This window comes from Oenanthe melanoleuca, chromosome 2 (genome assembly GCF_029582105.1).
Source record: "Oenanthe melanoleuca isolate GR-GAL-2019-014 chromosome 2, OMel1.0, whole genome shotgun sequence".
NCBI classification, from domain to species: domain Eukaryota; kingdom Metazoa; phylum Chordata; class Aves; order Passeriformes; family Muscicapidae; genus Oenanthe; species Oenanthe melanoleuca.
Genome location: NC_079335.1, coordinates 44555969 through 44572375, shown reverse-complemented (window position 1 = coordinate 44572375; position 16407 = coordinate 44555969). Strand labels below are relative to the sequence as shown.

Here is a 16407-nt window from a genome sequence, read left to right as displayed (position 1 = left end):
AAACTCTAGTTCTCAGTTGTGTAGCACAAAATTCAACCCTACCTGGAAGTTATTCACTGACCAGAGTGCTTCATCAAGGCATTAGATAACTTCTAACTTATTGCCCTAGTGCAGAGGCATCAGGTGATTGCTGTTTTGAAGCCCTATCCCAAACTCTGGCTGCACAAATCACATGCCCACTGCACATGCAGTCTGGATTTCAAAAGGTAAAAGCAATGGGGTATATTTGCAGCTCTATAATGGTGGGAATTAAAAGCATAAATCCTCTACCTGCACGGGAGGTTTGTACCATAGTTGCTGTTAAGTGTGTGAAGAATTTGGACTAATCAGGCCATCACTAAGAGGTTGAATTTGCAGGGGTGCCACTCAGTATAAAACATATCAGGACTTTTCAGGTTCATTCTCTCTTCTATGCGTTTTAGACTTTTTGCCTCACTTTGACCCTATCAAGCTATTTAAAGGATGTTAAGTGCTTTGTTCCCTGCAATTCACAGTCCATAGCTCCCATCCTCTCTTTTATCTCTGAAGAAAAGGACAAGAAAAAAGAAAAAAGGTGGGGAAAAAAGCCTCTCCATCCTCGTTACAGTAATATAGCCAATGCTAATGCTTTTTACAGAAGTGCCTCACCTGGGATGTTTTAGATGTTTTACTCATTCCCCTTTACCTGATTGTTATTAAAGGTCTTTGGAGATACTTTTGTTTCATCCTTCTGTTCTAGTTTAGCAAGGGTGATGACATACCAACTGAAATGTCTGGAGGCTTGTTAGCAAAAACCCTGTCACTGGGAGGGATCAAAGTGTTTTTGTGCTGAGTCCCTGGGGCACTGATCCTGGCAATACAGATGGACTCAGATGCAGCCTCCACATGGTTCAACATGACAAGCAGCTGGATCCTCAAGCCAACAGACAGAGTTGTTTTCTCTGGATGAATAGTGTTTCTCAAAACCAAGGGGTGAAATGAGCACCACTGACAGGAAACCTTGATTTATTTTGGGATATAGGGGAAAAATATTACTTCTTCCATTTAATTGAGAAGAAGAAACTGATTCTTTTCTCTTCAAAAACCACAGAATGAGGATCTGAGCAAACTCATCAGTGCACATCAAATTTTTTTAACAGCAGGGGAGTTGAGAACAATTCATTTTCATGAGGCCAGCCTTCTGTGTTAATACATAATGGTTTTAAGCTGAAAATAAGCCCACATAGACTGTCAAATGTATATGTAATTTTTGCAGTCTAGCTGGAAGATGATCTACAAACACAAGCTGGCTGTACATCCATAATCAAATAATTGACTGTCTGACAACTGAGACCAGTATTTGGCTTGCTGCCCCTGACTAGACAGGAAATGGCATTTCCTGCATCTTGATAAAGCAGATGTCACTTGGTCCCTCCAGCAAAATACATGGCACCAGGGGCATCTTTAGTTGAGGTTTATTCCAACACATTCAGCAGTGGTCAGTTAAAAAATATCCTCCTGCAGTTTTATTAGACACTAGCTCTTAACAGGATAAACATTTAGGGGAAAAATTATGCAACAGATATATCTTCATAGCTGGCTACATCTGTTGCTCTGCTTATTTCCCAAACTGGCATTCCTGGTCTCAGTTAGGTTGTGTTCCTCCCTGAGGACACACTCCCTCCTGCAAAAATACACAGCTCTTTCTCAGGAAAGCAGGGATACAGCAAAGGCTCATGAGTTCAGGGTGACTCTTGAGTTAAGTACATTTCAGTACAAGTTCTGAGCTAGTTGTTTTGCTGTCTGTCTTGGTTTCCATTAATTTAACCTGCAAGGTTTCATTCTTTTTGTGGTTTTCCGGTACAGAAATAGTAACTGTGACTGCAGTTAGTAAATAGTATATGATGGATGTTTTCCAGTTTGAATATGTGCCTTTCTCTGGCAACTTACTCCACAGACTGGATCAAGCTTAAATCCCTAAGCCACCTCACATGCTGTTTATTTTGCACTTCAGAAAGTCTTGTGGAAGGCAGTCAGCTTCTCTAGGGGTAGCCAGAAATCTGGAGGAAGCAACGTGCAATATGTGCTAGCACCAGTCTTCTCTTTTCCTATGATTACTTTTCAGTTGGTTTAATTCCCTGGACCAGCTCACCTCAAAATCACACAAATGCCATCAAAGAAAAAAGAAAGAAGAGGAAGAAGGGACAGGGGGTCAGCTGCAATCCCAGATGGCAGCTGCCTCTGTGAATGTGAGATCAGGATCCCAGCAGACCTCTATTTATAGTCTTTCCCACAGGGGAGGGGAGGTAGTTTAGTTCCTGCCTTCTGGAAGAAATAAGAGCATTGCCATATTGCCAGAGATCAGTGCTGCCAGTCTGTCGTGCCAAGAAGCATTTGGGACTGCAGAGTAAATGCTCCCTTGATGAAATATGAAGAATTTGCATTACCAGATTACTCCACCAATCTAATGCATGTTCTGTCCCTGACAGCAGCCAGCACAGGTTCTGCAGAGACTGAAGTCCTTATAATAAACAATTTTACAGCCAATAGAATTGTGAAAGCCTGCATGCAGACAAATCCCTGCAGTTTTCACAGTCAGTTTGCACAAGCAGAAACTGAGAGTTGACCATAGGATTTGGCCTAGAAGATAATGTCAAGTCCCTGTTACCCTCGGAGCTTATGGAGCTAACAAACAGTGAAACCACAGCAGCAGTCCTAGAGTTATCTGCACAGTAACAAAGGACTGCCCTGAAAGGACACAGCCTTTAGTTTATATTTACAGGGAAGATGGGTACATGTTCCTGTGACTGATTTTTTTCTTCCCACTCCAAGTGCTGATATCTGAAAGTGTCTCTCCAGGATGAGTGTTGCAGGATTCCAGATGTAAAACATAACCCCAATGTGATCCATCAGGCTGGTTATGACACTTGGAATGCTGCAAGGATAGCTGAGCTGAGCTTAAGGAGGCAAAAATCAATTCATAAACAACGTTTAGATTTGAAAACTGTCCAAATGTTTACCGCTTGGGTGAAGATAATTGTACTTGCGTACATTTCTGAAATCTATGGCCAGGGTGAAAACAGGTATCATTCAATAACTCATCTCTCAAGAGTAGCTGTAAATATATTGGTTGATCTATAAAGGTGGCTTGGATTATTTTTTGTGTTCTTTCCTCCACTAGTTCTTCATTGCCTCCTTTTTCTTCTACTCTCCCAACCTCCCTGGAATTAGTTTTAATTTGTTCAATCCCTTTAGTACAAGTTCATCATACACTATACTGCAGCCTCTTAGGACCTCACACGAGGAGCAGAGAAGGCTCAAAGTTGCTATAAGCATTAACAATTGCAGGCACTGCAAAGCCTGCTTTGGAAGCTGGAGGCAAGATCTCAGGGGTTTTTCATTCTGGATCAATGAGAGTGATAGAGTTTTCTATGTCATTGTACTAGACAATGATTTAGGCATAGTCTGTAATCAAGAGCTATATATAGCTCATTTCTGCCTGGCCTGAAACAACATCAAGCACTCAGACTATTTAACAAAGATGTGAATCCTTAGTAAATGAGGTTGATCCAAGTCAGCTGTGCCCCAGCCCAGCATTGCATCCAGCAGCTCTGCCCCCAACACTGATCTTGCCCACTCCCTTGCATCAGGATTGATACCCACACTGCTGCATGAAGAGCTTGTTTGGGGAGATGATACTAACTGTAGAAAACTAAAGAAAAAACTTTAAGTAAGTTCAGATTTCATGCCGTGACCTTACAAGCAGCAGCTAGAAAAGGAAGGGAGGGAATATATAATTGGGGTCAGAAGGGATGGCAGAATCAGAGCAGCTGGCTTATGCTGCATAATTTTGCATTCTTGCTCTTTTCAGGGTCTACTCTTACACTGCTTTTGGGGGGCAGAGAGACTTCAACATACACCAGAGTCCTCCACACCTCAACAGGGTTTCTTCATGCCTCCAAATGCAAAAAAATGTGCACCTTGAAGGAAGGGTCTGGCTCAGATTCTAGAACCAGGCTTCTGATAAACATTGATAAGAGTGTAGGGTTTTGTACTGATTTGTGCCCCCAGTCGTGGAGGAGAGGTGTATTGGGAGTTCCAGAAGGGCAACTGCACTGGTTTTGCCTGTGTACTTCTAATCCTGCAGCTCCCCTCATTTGCATTTATCTATCACCCTGGGGATAGTTCATTAATGTATAAATTTGTTTATAAGTTCTCTTCATTATTGTTTCTGACCCATCCATTATTTTCATCCTATGATCTGTAGAGACCTAGTGGTTTATATCACTTAATGATGGTCCACAAAGCAGATGTAGCTCTAGGCTTGAGTCATCATAAACTTGTCTTGCCACCAGGTAATTACTAGGGCAGCAGATCTGTCTTCCCACTTGGGCTTTTCATTTCCACCCCCATGTAATTTTATCTTTTGATGGGATGCAAGAAAGGAGGTAATGCAGAGGCAGGACCAGAAGGCTGAGCATGGCACAGCTTCATCTGGCTGTGGTAGTGGTCTTACACTGCCTGAAAGCAAACATAAAATAATAGACTGAGAAACTGGGGATATTACTGTAGGCTAAATTTTGCCAAGGATCTCCTGTTCCTCTAAAACATGTTCTGTGGGTTCACAGAATAGAGGAGCTGTAACACCATGGCATTACAATATCCTGTGTGTATCAGGGCTGCTTCAAAGAGGAGAACAGCTGCCATCTGACACAATGCAATCAGACCTCTGGCTTCTTCTCCATGCCTTTAGGATTTAAAGTCTTCCTTTTTTTTCTTTAACCTTCAGTTCTCCTGCAAACCTAATCTATCTCTTATTCTGCACAAGCATGTAAAGGTTAAACTTGAGTTACACAAAGTTCATAGCGAGGCAAGCATCTATTACTGCTTCTAAGCACCAAAAGTCAGCTTGTTTCTTTACTCTCCTCATGTTAACATTTCACCCTTGTCTAACACAAAAAGGGTTCTGCAAGAGAGCACAAAACACATGGTGGAAGCCAGATGCTGAAGTCAGTGTATACTCTGCTTGCCTCTTGAACAGTGTCTTGAGGTACAAGCAAAATGTTTCTTCTTAATGTATTAACCTGATTTGCAGTGGTACAATGTGGGAAAAAATATTTGGGAGAGGAGGGGAAATACAGGGATGCAGTCCTGAGCTGCTCCTGTCTAATCTGCAAGCTGAACTCGATTGTGCAGTGCTGTACTACTTCCTACAGACTGCCCAAATCCTGGATTAAACAATCATGCACTGAACTGCTGACTCCACCACATTCCTGTGCCACAGATATCCATCCTGTTGTCACTTCTGTTTAATAATAAAAGCTCTTTCTGCTTTGTATTGTGCTACATGCAAAACAAACAACAGTGAAAGAACATTGTGGGTGCAAAGTCAACTATTCAAAGGTTAGGAAATGGCAGCTTTAAGATTTTCTGGTCCCCTTCCACTTACAACACAGACTTTCATTATAAAGCCACACTCTATTTTTTTCTGGTGAAACCCTGTGCCTCACTCAGTGCAATAGATGGTGCCAATGCACAGCTGTGCAGTGTATTGTTCCATTCCCTTCACCTACCATCTAGCTCCAGCCTCTGCTTAACTGTACAGGAACCAAATCCCTTCCCTCTGCATAAAATAATTTATCTCTTCATGGACTCTCCTGTGGTGCTTGAATGCTTCAGAAGCAGAAGTTAATTTATCTTTAAATTAGAGAGGAGTTTATATTCCCTCCACTTTAAAGATGGGAAGCTGATGAAGTGAGGCTGCCCTTACAAAGCACAGCAACCCACCAAAATGTCCCCTTGCACCCCATTTCCTCCACTCCTCCATTGGTGCAGCCCAGCTGGTGCACACACCTCTCTGGGGCTGTGCAGAAAGGGGGTGAGGGAAGGGAGGCAGGCTCCTGCACTTCACCCCTCTGATGTGGGGCTGCAACACAGCACATGCAGCCACCACTGCCAGGCACCCATGGCTTTCACAGCAGTGAGATGAACTGGAAAAGCCATCAGATATTTCTCAGGAGTCATGCAAACAGACTACAGATTTTCAGAGAGCTTTCACTTCAGCACTGTGAAATTTGACCACTCTTGATCTTATGTACAACCATAGCTCAGCATTTTGGTGTGGGGTTGTAAAATCTCCAAGATCTCCAGTCAGGGAATTAAGGAGCACAGTCCAAGCCTGTCAGCTGCTATATTTAGTCCTGCATTTTTTCCAAATGGAAGAGTGTCTGCATACAAAATATAGGATCTTTAGAGTGAATCAGACACATTTCAGTGACTTGGAGCCTACAACACAGCCATTAAAAACAATAGGTCCATTATTCTCAGAGTGGAGGGGTCTTGTGCAGAAGAGCCATGCAGCCATGTCCCAGTAAGACACAAATCCCCTCTCAGCAGCACAGGTTATTGGTACCCTGGAGCCTGAAGCACTATCACCAGCACCTCAGCTCACACCAAACAGGTCTCAGTAATGGCTTTCCCATTTGGTAACTAAATCAGCAGCAAAACCCACACACTTCCTCTGGAGGAGGTGTCATAGATGTTTCCTTGCCTCTGAGACACAGAACTGTGGATCCCCTCCCAGGCAAGGATGCTCCATGTGTCCTGAGAGCCATGCACACTCCTCCTTTGCCCTCCCAGGGCTCATTCCTTTTAATGCTATCCTGTCCAGCCAAGCCTGAGCCTGAGTCTTCTCCATGCTGACTGTTTTTCCTAGCAGAGCATAAATAAAAAGCATCTGTTTAGTTACTCACAGTGGAGCTTTTTTTCACACATTTCCCAGGCCTTTCATTAGTATGCCTGTTTCACAATGATTACTTCACCTCAAGGACATGGAACACCCTTATTCCCTTTCAGATCTTTGATTATCTTCTATTCTTTTGTTTTGTTTTGTTTTGTCTGCCTGCATCTTCTCCCTGAAACTGCTAACCAGCTGCTTTGTCACATTAGTTTTTCTAGACCCAGTATTCTTCCAGCCAGTCTTTTTTTTATCCTCACATCTCAGAGAAGTCTCTCTCAGCCTTACTGACTGCTTTGTATCATCTGAATTTTTCATGCTCAGTGAAATTGTTTTCAACAACACTGTAATTATTGTTGCATTATAATCTAGCCTGCTTTTACCTTCTGACATAGTAGTCTGGGTGCTGTCCTGTGCTGGCCACAGGGATTCACTCCCAGAGTAGCTGAGTTTATTGGAACATTTTGCTTCAGCCATCACTTTGCTTCCTTGCAGCAGTCAGAGAGACTTTGGGGAGAATGCCTCACACTGAACAACAGTCACCTTTCATTTTCAAGCCAATTCAAGAGATTTCAGGGACTCCTGTACAGCCAGGAGGCATTGCCACACTTAAAGCAATCACCTCTTAAGCAGCACTGGATTAAAACAGCTTGTGCTTGCTATACCCACAGCCCTTTCCACTCTCAATCAAAAGGCAAAAAGTACTTTTCTAAGGTCTGCTCCTTTTCCTGAGAGCCTGTTGGGTGATGTTTTTGCTAGAGCAAGGATTCACAAATAATCTTTCTTTGGCAGCATTTACCACACATCTTGATGGGTTCCTGCCCCAAGTGTGTGATCTGACAGCTCTTTCCTTCCTACTGTTTCTCCCCCATCTCTAATGAGCTTTTACCTCTCAGTCCTTGCGATCTAATCTCAAGATTTCCACTCATTTTCACTTCCTTGTTCCCAGATTTCTTTGCTTGCTTGTGAACATCAAAGGGGTAAAGTGGCATAAGCCATCTCCCTCTCCATGGATGTGGTGCTCCACGGCTCATTCTGTTCAGGACCTGCTGAATTTGTCACTCAGTGATGTTTTTCCTTTCAACTTCCTGTATTTCTATCACAAATGTTGGGGCATATTTTCATATTTCTCAATTTTGAATTTATTTTCTTTTCCAAATGAAAAAACCTCACTTCATGTCCTGCTTAAGTGAGACTTCCCCCTGCACCACATCACACAATAAATCACACAATAACAAAACATACAGCTCTTGAGCTTCCCAAAATAAGCCAGAATCCCCAGTGAGGAGATTGCCTTTTCTGCTCACAGTCCTTTTTTCCCCCCATGCAGCAGGCTGCTCCTGCCAGTGCCCAGCTGCTCCCAGGACAGCTGGGACCTGTGGTGCATTTCTGGGAGTGTATTTGCCATGCAGCCAGCAGCTGGGAATGCTGCTCAGTGCAGGGGGGACAGCAGGGCCCTGCTTGCCTGCAGGCACAGGGAGAGAGGACTGAGTGCTGCTGATAAGGGCTTGGAGGAGAGGAGAAGGGGGAGAGAAGGCAACCTCTGCATGGAGGAAAAGGGAGAAAGGGTTGAAGAGCAAGGAGTTTTGGAGGGAAAGAAAAAATAAAGCCTGTTCTGAATTTCTAGGTGGTGTCATTCCCATCTCTCTCCACTTATCGCCTATCACAGCAACTAATAATTTCATCAGATCTCTCAGAAGGGGGAAAGGATAGAAAAACTAGGAAAGAAACAGCTTGAATCCTGAGAAAAATTCCTGCTTATAACCTGGCACTTCTCTCACATTGCTGCTGCCTGATACTGGTGCTTTCAGAGAGTAATAACCTTCCCCACATCTGTTTATGTGGAGTCTGTCTAATCCAGTCAATTCATCTCAAGGAACAGGCTCTGGCACCCCCACCCACCCCAGTGTGAGCCTTTATTTTGCCTTCCTCATTCACGTGGCAGCAGAAGGATCTCAAAGTACTCACTTAGTCCTCAGCTCTCTACCCAGGTCTCAAAAGCCATATTTCACTGTATCAAATACTAAACATGGGATGACATTTAATTTTCAGCTCAGGTTTTATACCATTCCAGAGTAGTGATCTACAGATCTAATGCCCTGATGTGTGCTCTGTATCTTTTCAGCTTATAACCACACACTTAGAGAAATACCATTCAGCTATTTTAAATTAATTAAAAGGAGACTCAATTTTCACCTCCAATCCCAAATCTCTTTGCAAATTTTCAACCTCTGCTTTCTTTAGACTCTTCCCCCCACCCCATTTCTCACAGATATCACCTTTCTTGGACTATAGACATGCAAGACAACAAATTAAAACTGACTATGCAGGAAGGAGCTGTGTGAGTGATCATTCTCACATTTACCTAGTGCAGGCTGGCCTCCCTTTTGACTCATCCTCACAGTATTGTTTGGAGCTCATCTCATTGCTTGTGGTGCTTTTTAAGCCTTCAGAGTCCAAATAGAAACCAAGCCTCAGTTTAGGTTTAGCCCATTCCAGGGCTGCAGCTCATCTGTAGCTTTGAGTTTCTCTGTGAGTATGCCCTCCCCTCCTCCCCCAGAAACTAATCTCTAATTCCAACTTTTCTGGAACTGGACTCCCAAATTCTGTCAATTTACAGAGACGTCTGAGGAACTTGTGACAGTCACCCCTTGCATATTTTTTTTCTTCTGAGTGGTTGCACTAATGGCTTGAGCCCTTACAAAGAACACCAGAGCAGCTGGACTTGGGTCACATCAAAGGTCCAGCAAGTCCAATACCTCATCTTTAACAGGAGGCAATAGCAGATGCTCATTATAAGCTGCTATCAGTTTACATTAATATGCCAGGCTGCACAAATCACAGCTGAAGCCTCTGACTCATCATCTATCTTGGATTTAGCTGCCCTTGTTACAGCCCTCACTCCTGCTTTTGGGGGTGGATGTGGTGGGGAGAAGATAATCAGTTTAGCTCAGCTATATGAAAGGAAAAGTGAACCAAAGCCCATAGACTTTTCCCAATGATTTAAATGTGACCTCTTCCTTTTCAATCAGAAATTGAGCTGAGGCTCCAAATTGCTACAGCTATCTGCCTAGCTTCATTCTCCTGCCCCTGACCCCCAAAATGAAAGTATTTCTTCTAAAGATTTATGTATGGTAAACTCACCTAAAAAAAGAAAAAGTGTTTGAATATGCAAAATAAACAATAGAATTAAAAAACTATGTTGTTTTACCTTTGCTGGTCTGAGCATGTAGATACTACCTGCAGTAATGAAAGCTGGAAAATTTTTAGATCAAGGTGGTATTTAAATTGGAGGATGTCCTTCTTTAGAAGAGTTTTGCACATTTGACAGGGTGTTAAATCCCACAGAAATCCTCATGGACTGTCACCACCAGGAAAGGCTGTGAATGTACAGCTTTTTGTTGAAATGGTCATTGTCATTCGGAAATGTAGCCAGAGAAAAAAAATTGGATCAGTGTTGTCTGGTAAACTAGACCACCTGGTAAATTTTCTTTGTTGTATGTGCTTAAATAATTTACAAAGTGTGCTGTTGCTTCATGAAGCATTGGTGGGTACTGAGTCACTGAAGTAACAGGAGATACTTCTTCCATAAGGAGGGATATGTAGGAAGAGAAAATGTAGAAAGTCTGTAATATTGGTATGGTGTTAGAACAGCTTGACTACTAGCAGATGGCAGGACAGGTTAATGTTTTGAATTGGAACTCATTAACTTTATGAACAAACTGTATAATTTTAGCAGTAGGCCTGAGATCATCACTGCTTTATCACTCTTCCCTGGACTTTGGAAGATCATAGGGGAGCAATCTCAGGCAAATTTTGAGTGCAGTACTAGATGGAAAAAAAAATTAAGTTTAGGCCAAAGGGAGGTTTTCATAGAAAGTACTCTTCTTGCAATTTTTTTTTGTCATTGTCAAAATAACTAAATGCTTGGATAGCACCAGAGCTCTCTCAATTTATCTCTGAAAACTATCCTTTGCCCTTCCCTCTTCTACAGAGAAAGACCTATACTTTTTCTTCCATGGAACCTAGTTTTCTAGCCAAAGACACTAGTAAATGAAGATTTTTTTGCTGCTTTTGCATGTGTGTAAATAGCTATGCAAAGTGATGTAGAAAGGAGCTGCGGGATTTCCATGTATTCAGGGTTTTTTTATCATCCATTATCCTCCATGGTTACAGCAGGTTTTTTTTTCTCTCTACTCCTTATGACTTCTTTTTGCTACACAGTAAACATTAAAAAAATCCCGAAACTTGAAGGCAAAATTCGTAACAACAGCAGGTTGGAACAACTGCCAGCTTTCAGAAACCATTGTTTAATTGAAAAGTTATAAAGTAAAAGCAAGTACATGAATTGTAGAAATTGCCTGCATGAAACATTTATAGTGAAAAACTCCATTTCGTAAAGATAGATGGAAGGACATCTTTTATGCAAAAATAAAACAATTTATCTGCCTGCAAAGCTGACATCTTGTGCCTCTGAAGAACAAACTGGAGCACAGAGCTGCAGAAAAATGCAAACTCTACGTGCCAAAGCATTCCTGCATCCACATGAGTGACCTGGGGAGAGCATGGGGAGCCAAAGGTGGCACTGATGAGATGAATTAACCTGCCTCCTCCCATGTGAAGAACTGTAAATAAAAATCAAAGGGATCTTTATCCCACTGACAATATGGTATGCAAGGTCACATGGCCTAATATTTTAAGAGGATTAAAGCTAAATCTCTGCAAACTTTGAAATGGCCCAACTGAGCCTGTAAGCTTTTCAATTTCAATGGGTGCACAGCATGACTCCTCTGATCAGTTAGAACTGGGCAGGATGAGATGTAGTGAGTGGACTCTGAAACAATTCAATCCTGCACTGATAGGTTTTACACATTATCTGGTAATTTGGAGCTGTGCAGGAAGTGGAAACAAAGCAGATCAGCAAAGATAAAGCCCAATATGAAGAGAGTTTGTGTGAAAAGGAAAAAATCCTTCATATTTATTATTAATCAAATTAGGCAGATCATTTCTGTAATTCTGCTCTGTTTCTAGGAGAATTGCAAACAGCAGGGTCTAACTGAAGCACACAAACCACTTAAACCACACTTCCATCACTCTTAAAAGCCACAGTTCTCTGGAAACATGAAGAGCATACAGAAGAAAGCCCTACTGTAGAACATCTCTATTTGAACCTCAGATGTTATCACATGCAAGGTGCACGTGGAGTAACTCTATTCACCAGATGGGGAAAATTGCTAATTGTCCAGCAGAATGTAGCCACCAGCTGGCAGGCAGCTACCAACACACAAACAAGAAGCAATCCCAATAACCACACATAAAAATAGCAGAACAACATGCATTCAACCTGAGCCATCAATTCTTGTGAGGGGCACAGCTGACAGGGAAAAAAAAAAAAAAAAGAGAAAAAGCATCTGCTCTGAAAGCAGTATGTGAATTTATGTGCTGGTGTTTAACTTGTGTTTTGGGTGTATTGCAAGATGTTTCCACGTTAAAAGCACTGGTAGTAAAGCAGCTGGGAGATAGATTCCCTCTAATGCTGCTGGCTGCCCTTTGGAGCTCAGACTTGAACCCTCACATATGGTAGGATGTGAACATTTACTCTCCAGAGTACTGTCCCAAACAAGTATTTTTGAAATAATTGTGCCAACATGGTACCTGCAATTACCTAGGAAATGAAACCGCTGCTGATCTAGAAATTCTGTGTAGATTTAACAATTTTGGCATGAATGCAGAACCCTTTTAGATCTTAAGAGAATTGCTCTTTTCTGAAAAAATTAGAACAATTTAAATTATTAATGGAAAAGGGGTCGTTGATGAATTCTGAATAGCTCTGTACCTTTTGTCCTTCCATGTGGAAATGCTGATGTAGAGACGCAGCATTTCATTTCCTTTCCTTTGCCACAGCTTTTTTTTTTTCCTTTTTTGCAGCTTTTTTGTCCACTTTCTTCCAGCTTTCCTATGGCTTCTATTAAACAAATTCATGAGTTAGCCAAGAGACCCTTGGGTGAAATGGGAAACTACAAGAGAGACAGCATATTTTCAGGAAAAAATGTGAGGAGTATTTAACCAATCAAGCTTTTAACTCAGGCTTGCTCAGGAGGCAATGCTCAGAATGCATGGACTGAGACTCTCCCAGTGACCCTTAAGACAACAACAACAACAGCAAAAAGCTGCTTTCAAAGTATTTTTTCCTTTTCAACGTTATTCAGTGCCAATGTGTTCCCAGAGGCTTCCTCAGTAAAACAACGTCAAAGGCAGCAGGACCAGGAAACTGCAGTGTGGGCTCAGCATTCTCCAGCCACAGTTCACTGGCTCAGAACTGCCCTGTACACCTCTGTGTCCCTGAGAGGTCAAAACAGAAGGGCTGGGGGCTGGGGCTAAGCTAAAGTAAACAACAACAACAAAAATACTCAAGAAAACAGCGTTTTTTAAAGGCACGTTGAAGTAAGCAACATTCTACATAATAACCCAGTTTTAAGCACATATCTGAAGATCTTAATTAGCCCATTCTGCTGTTAATTTCACATATCCCCTCCTTGCCTTCAGTATCTTTATAGAATAATTTTCAAGCAACTGCATCTATGTTTAAATCCATATCCATCTAGGCAGGATATGATTATGATTATTTATGATTAGCCCTCCAAGCATTCCCACTTGATCAGTGTAAGAAGACTGAGAAATTAACCTGCTGCACTCCTGTCCCTAAGTAACCCCCTTCATCCCATGAAAATAATAAATGCTTTTTTCCCAACAAACTTTTATAAGTTATTTTTTCTTTTCTGATAGACTGTAGTTAGTTTTACAGAACAATCTCAACTATGTTTTCACTTGAAAGAAGATTACTAATTTTTATTCATAAATATCTTGGGACAAAATGTCAGTCTGCAGTTTGAGGCCAGTGGGTTCACCTGTTACTGTGCCAGGTAAGGTGCCCAGGGACTGTCCCTGACAGTATTAGCTGTCTAAAGTGACAGCTGCCAGTGCCCTCGAGGCTGGAGTGGGCATGGGCACAGGGACATTGGGATGCCACTTGGGGTCACCCAGCCATCCCTTGTGGGATCAGAGGAGCACACCATCCCTCAGCCTGGAGCTCACAGCCCCAGCTTTGGCCCCTGTGATATGGTCAGAAGAGCAGGTTTATCTTGCTGGAGCAGGACTGGCCATCAAGTATCCCCCAGACAGCTCACAGTGTCTGTGCACTTTGTTATCCCCTGTCCCTCCTTTCTGCCATCCTCTCAACTCCACCTGCCTGCTGCAGCCTCTCCCCAAATAAACAGCAGCCTTTTTATCTTCCCATGGCTGCCAGTTTTGTCACATCTATGCCCAAATAAACTATTACTGATGCAGTTACCTAGGCACTGGTGGCCTTGCAGGACTATGGACAGGAAGGTCCCAGCACTCCTCAGCTTGGTGATCTGTGACAGCTGACCATTCCTCATGCATATCCTGCTTAGCCACCCCTAAAACCCATCCATCCATCCATCCATCCATCCATCCATCCATCCATCCATCCATCCCTCTTGGTGCTACCTCTAACTTCTGCCAGCTCCTCACATGGTTATCTGTCACATCCAGCAATTTCCTGCGTCATGTCCCATCCTTTTCCACTGAACATCCCACTTGTTTGGATTAATGGCAGGGCAGAATCCCTGCCAGAGGTGCAGACAACTGCCTGCAGCCCTAAAAAACAGGTGAGGAGGCTCAGCATCTCTGTTATTTTTTCTCTTCCAGAGCTAATTGTTCTTTTGTGCCCAAATGATACTGTAAACTCATGTCCAGTGTTTTCTGACCAATTCTTCACCAAACACTGCAGTGCACACCTATACCTTTGGCAGTCCATTTTCAAACTTAACCATTTTCCTATACCTGGTGCTTGAGTTTTCTTCTGGGTTCTGGTTCATTGCTCCTTGTTTTTGGGCCATAACTGAAGCAATACACTGCATTCTTTGGAAGAGTAACTTTCTGCCCACAAGCCTAACAGCAGTGAGCTTGTATTTAAATGGGACACATGAAAATGGGATGTCCTTCAGATCTTGAACATAACGTGCCTATGGAGTGGTCTGGCTGAAGTTCAGCTGCTCGGTGAGATGGGTGTAAAATGAAGCTTCATGTTACTGGTAAACTGATTGAACAGATACTGAAAATTCAATCCCTGGTTTTCCCAGCCTTCTTGCAAACTCTTCCCTTGCATCAGCTCTGGCTGTTCATCTGACCCCACAGCAGACCTCTCCCTGCAAGAGGGAAAATACAGCAGAAGCTCTTCATCTGTACAGAGAGCAGCTCACCAATACAGGCTTAGTTTAGGCTGGAGGCTCTGTTCATTTTTGACTCAAATCAAACTCAGAGATTTGACTCTTCAAAGTAAATGCAATCTGGAAGACTCAGGCTTCTTGACTCTTCCATGCACAAAGCCAGCTGTCCCAAGTGTGGACATTGTGTTTCCTATCTTATTTTTGCTTTTTCATAGGCAAGGCAAAATGATCCATCTCTCTAAAAAAAATTGATTCCATCAGATATCTCTGGATAGTTACCTCAAAAATAAAAGCATTGAGAAGGGAAAAAACAGTCACTTCTGAAAAGTTCCGAGATATATATATTTAGCCTAGACCTGTATCTTTGTTGGACAGCACAAAGAAAGAATAGCATCTGAAAGAAGCCAATATATTTTCAATATTGAAGAAGAAGAATACTTTGCACTAAATTTGTAACATTGACTTTGCTGCCATTGCCTCCTTTTATTCATAAGCATTTGAAACCTTTTCCTCTACTATGGATGTTCAGATAGTACCTTTATAGACCAGAAACAATTTTCTTTTGTAAATTTACATGATATCAACATAATATCACTTAAAAATGGAAGGGGATGAAAATAAAGGGTGCTAGATTAGCTTCTCTGGGGTTAGAAGTGCATTATGGGTAGCAATTAGGAAATGCTTGCACTCACCATCAACCAAGTGAGCAGATTTAGCACATCACAGAAATTAATGAGTCTCCATGTAAAAGATGATAGTGAAATTTCTTCAAAACTACCACCTTGCTTGCAGCACAGCAAATGCAATTTAACTTCCGGAGGCAATAGAGATAGTTTTCACTGAAGTATTGGGAGAGATAAACGCAGATGCCATGGTCCTTGATGCAAGGAGTGCAGTAGGAACCTCTGACCAAACCTGCTCTACCTTCCTGCAGCTTGACATCACTGGCCAAGAGGCTCCTAAGCTGCATTCCTGCAGGTTTTATATGCAATGTTCCCAGCAAGATATCTGTTTGCTGGAACACTTGATCTTTTCATGCTGTTGCTCTCCCTCCCCATCTTCCTAGTGGAATTCCTAGGTAAGGTCTTCCTTTACAAAGAGGAAGAGGAAGAGGAAGAGGAAGAGGAAGAGGAAGAGGAAGAGGAAGAGGAAGAGGAAGAGGAAGAGGAAGAGAAAGAGAAAGAGAAAGAGAAAGAGAAAGAGAAAGAGAAAGAGAAAGAGAAAGAGAAAGAGAAAGAGAAAGAGAAAGAGAAAGAGAAAGAGAAAGAGAAAGAGAAAGAGAAAGAGAAAGAGAAAGAGAAAGAGAAAGAGAAAGAGAAAGAGAAAGAGAAAGAGAAAGACTTGTGTGAGAACTAGCAAAGGGAAAGAGACCAGAAGCTGAAAAGTAAGACAAAGCCCAGCCTGTCCTTGTGCAATCGAGATTCCCATGCTGGTTTATTTCTAGCCAATATCAAAACTCCC

At 42.3% G+C, this 16407-nt stretch overlaps 1 long non-coding RNA gene across 6 annotated transcripts in view; it reads right to left on the bottom strand.

The window, feature by feature from the left end:
- LOC130250131 (uncharacterized) overlaps positions 1–16129 on the bottom strand; it is a 60004-nt gene extending 43875 nt beyond the window's left edge. For 4 of the 6 annotated variants that reach the window (XR_008839919.1, XR_008839917.1, XR_008839920.1 and 1 more), the window contains exons 1-2: positions 15639–16129; positions 12531–15184 (exon numbers count right to left, since the gene is read on the bottom strand). This is a non-coding gene — a long non-coding RNA (uncharacterized LOC130250131). Of the gene's footprint in view, positions 1–10993; positions 15185–15638 lie in introns of those variants that run through there. The other 2 variants (XR_008839921.1, XR_008839922.1) reach the window with 2 other exon arrangements.
- Between the last annotated feature and the right edge of the window lie 278 nt (positions 16130–16407).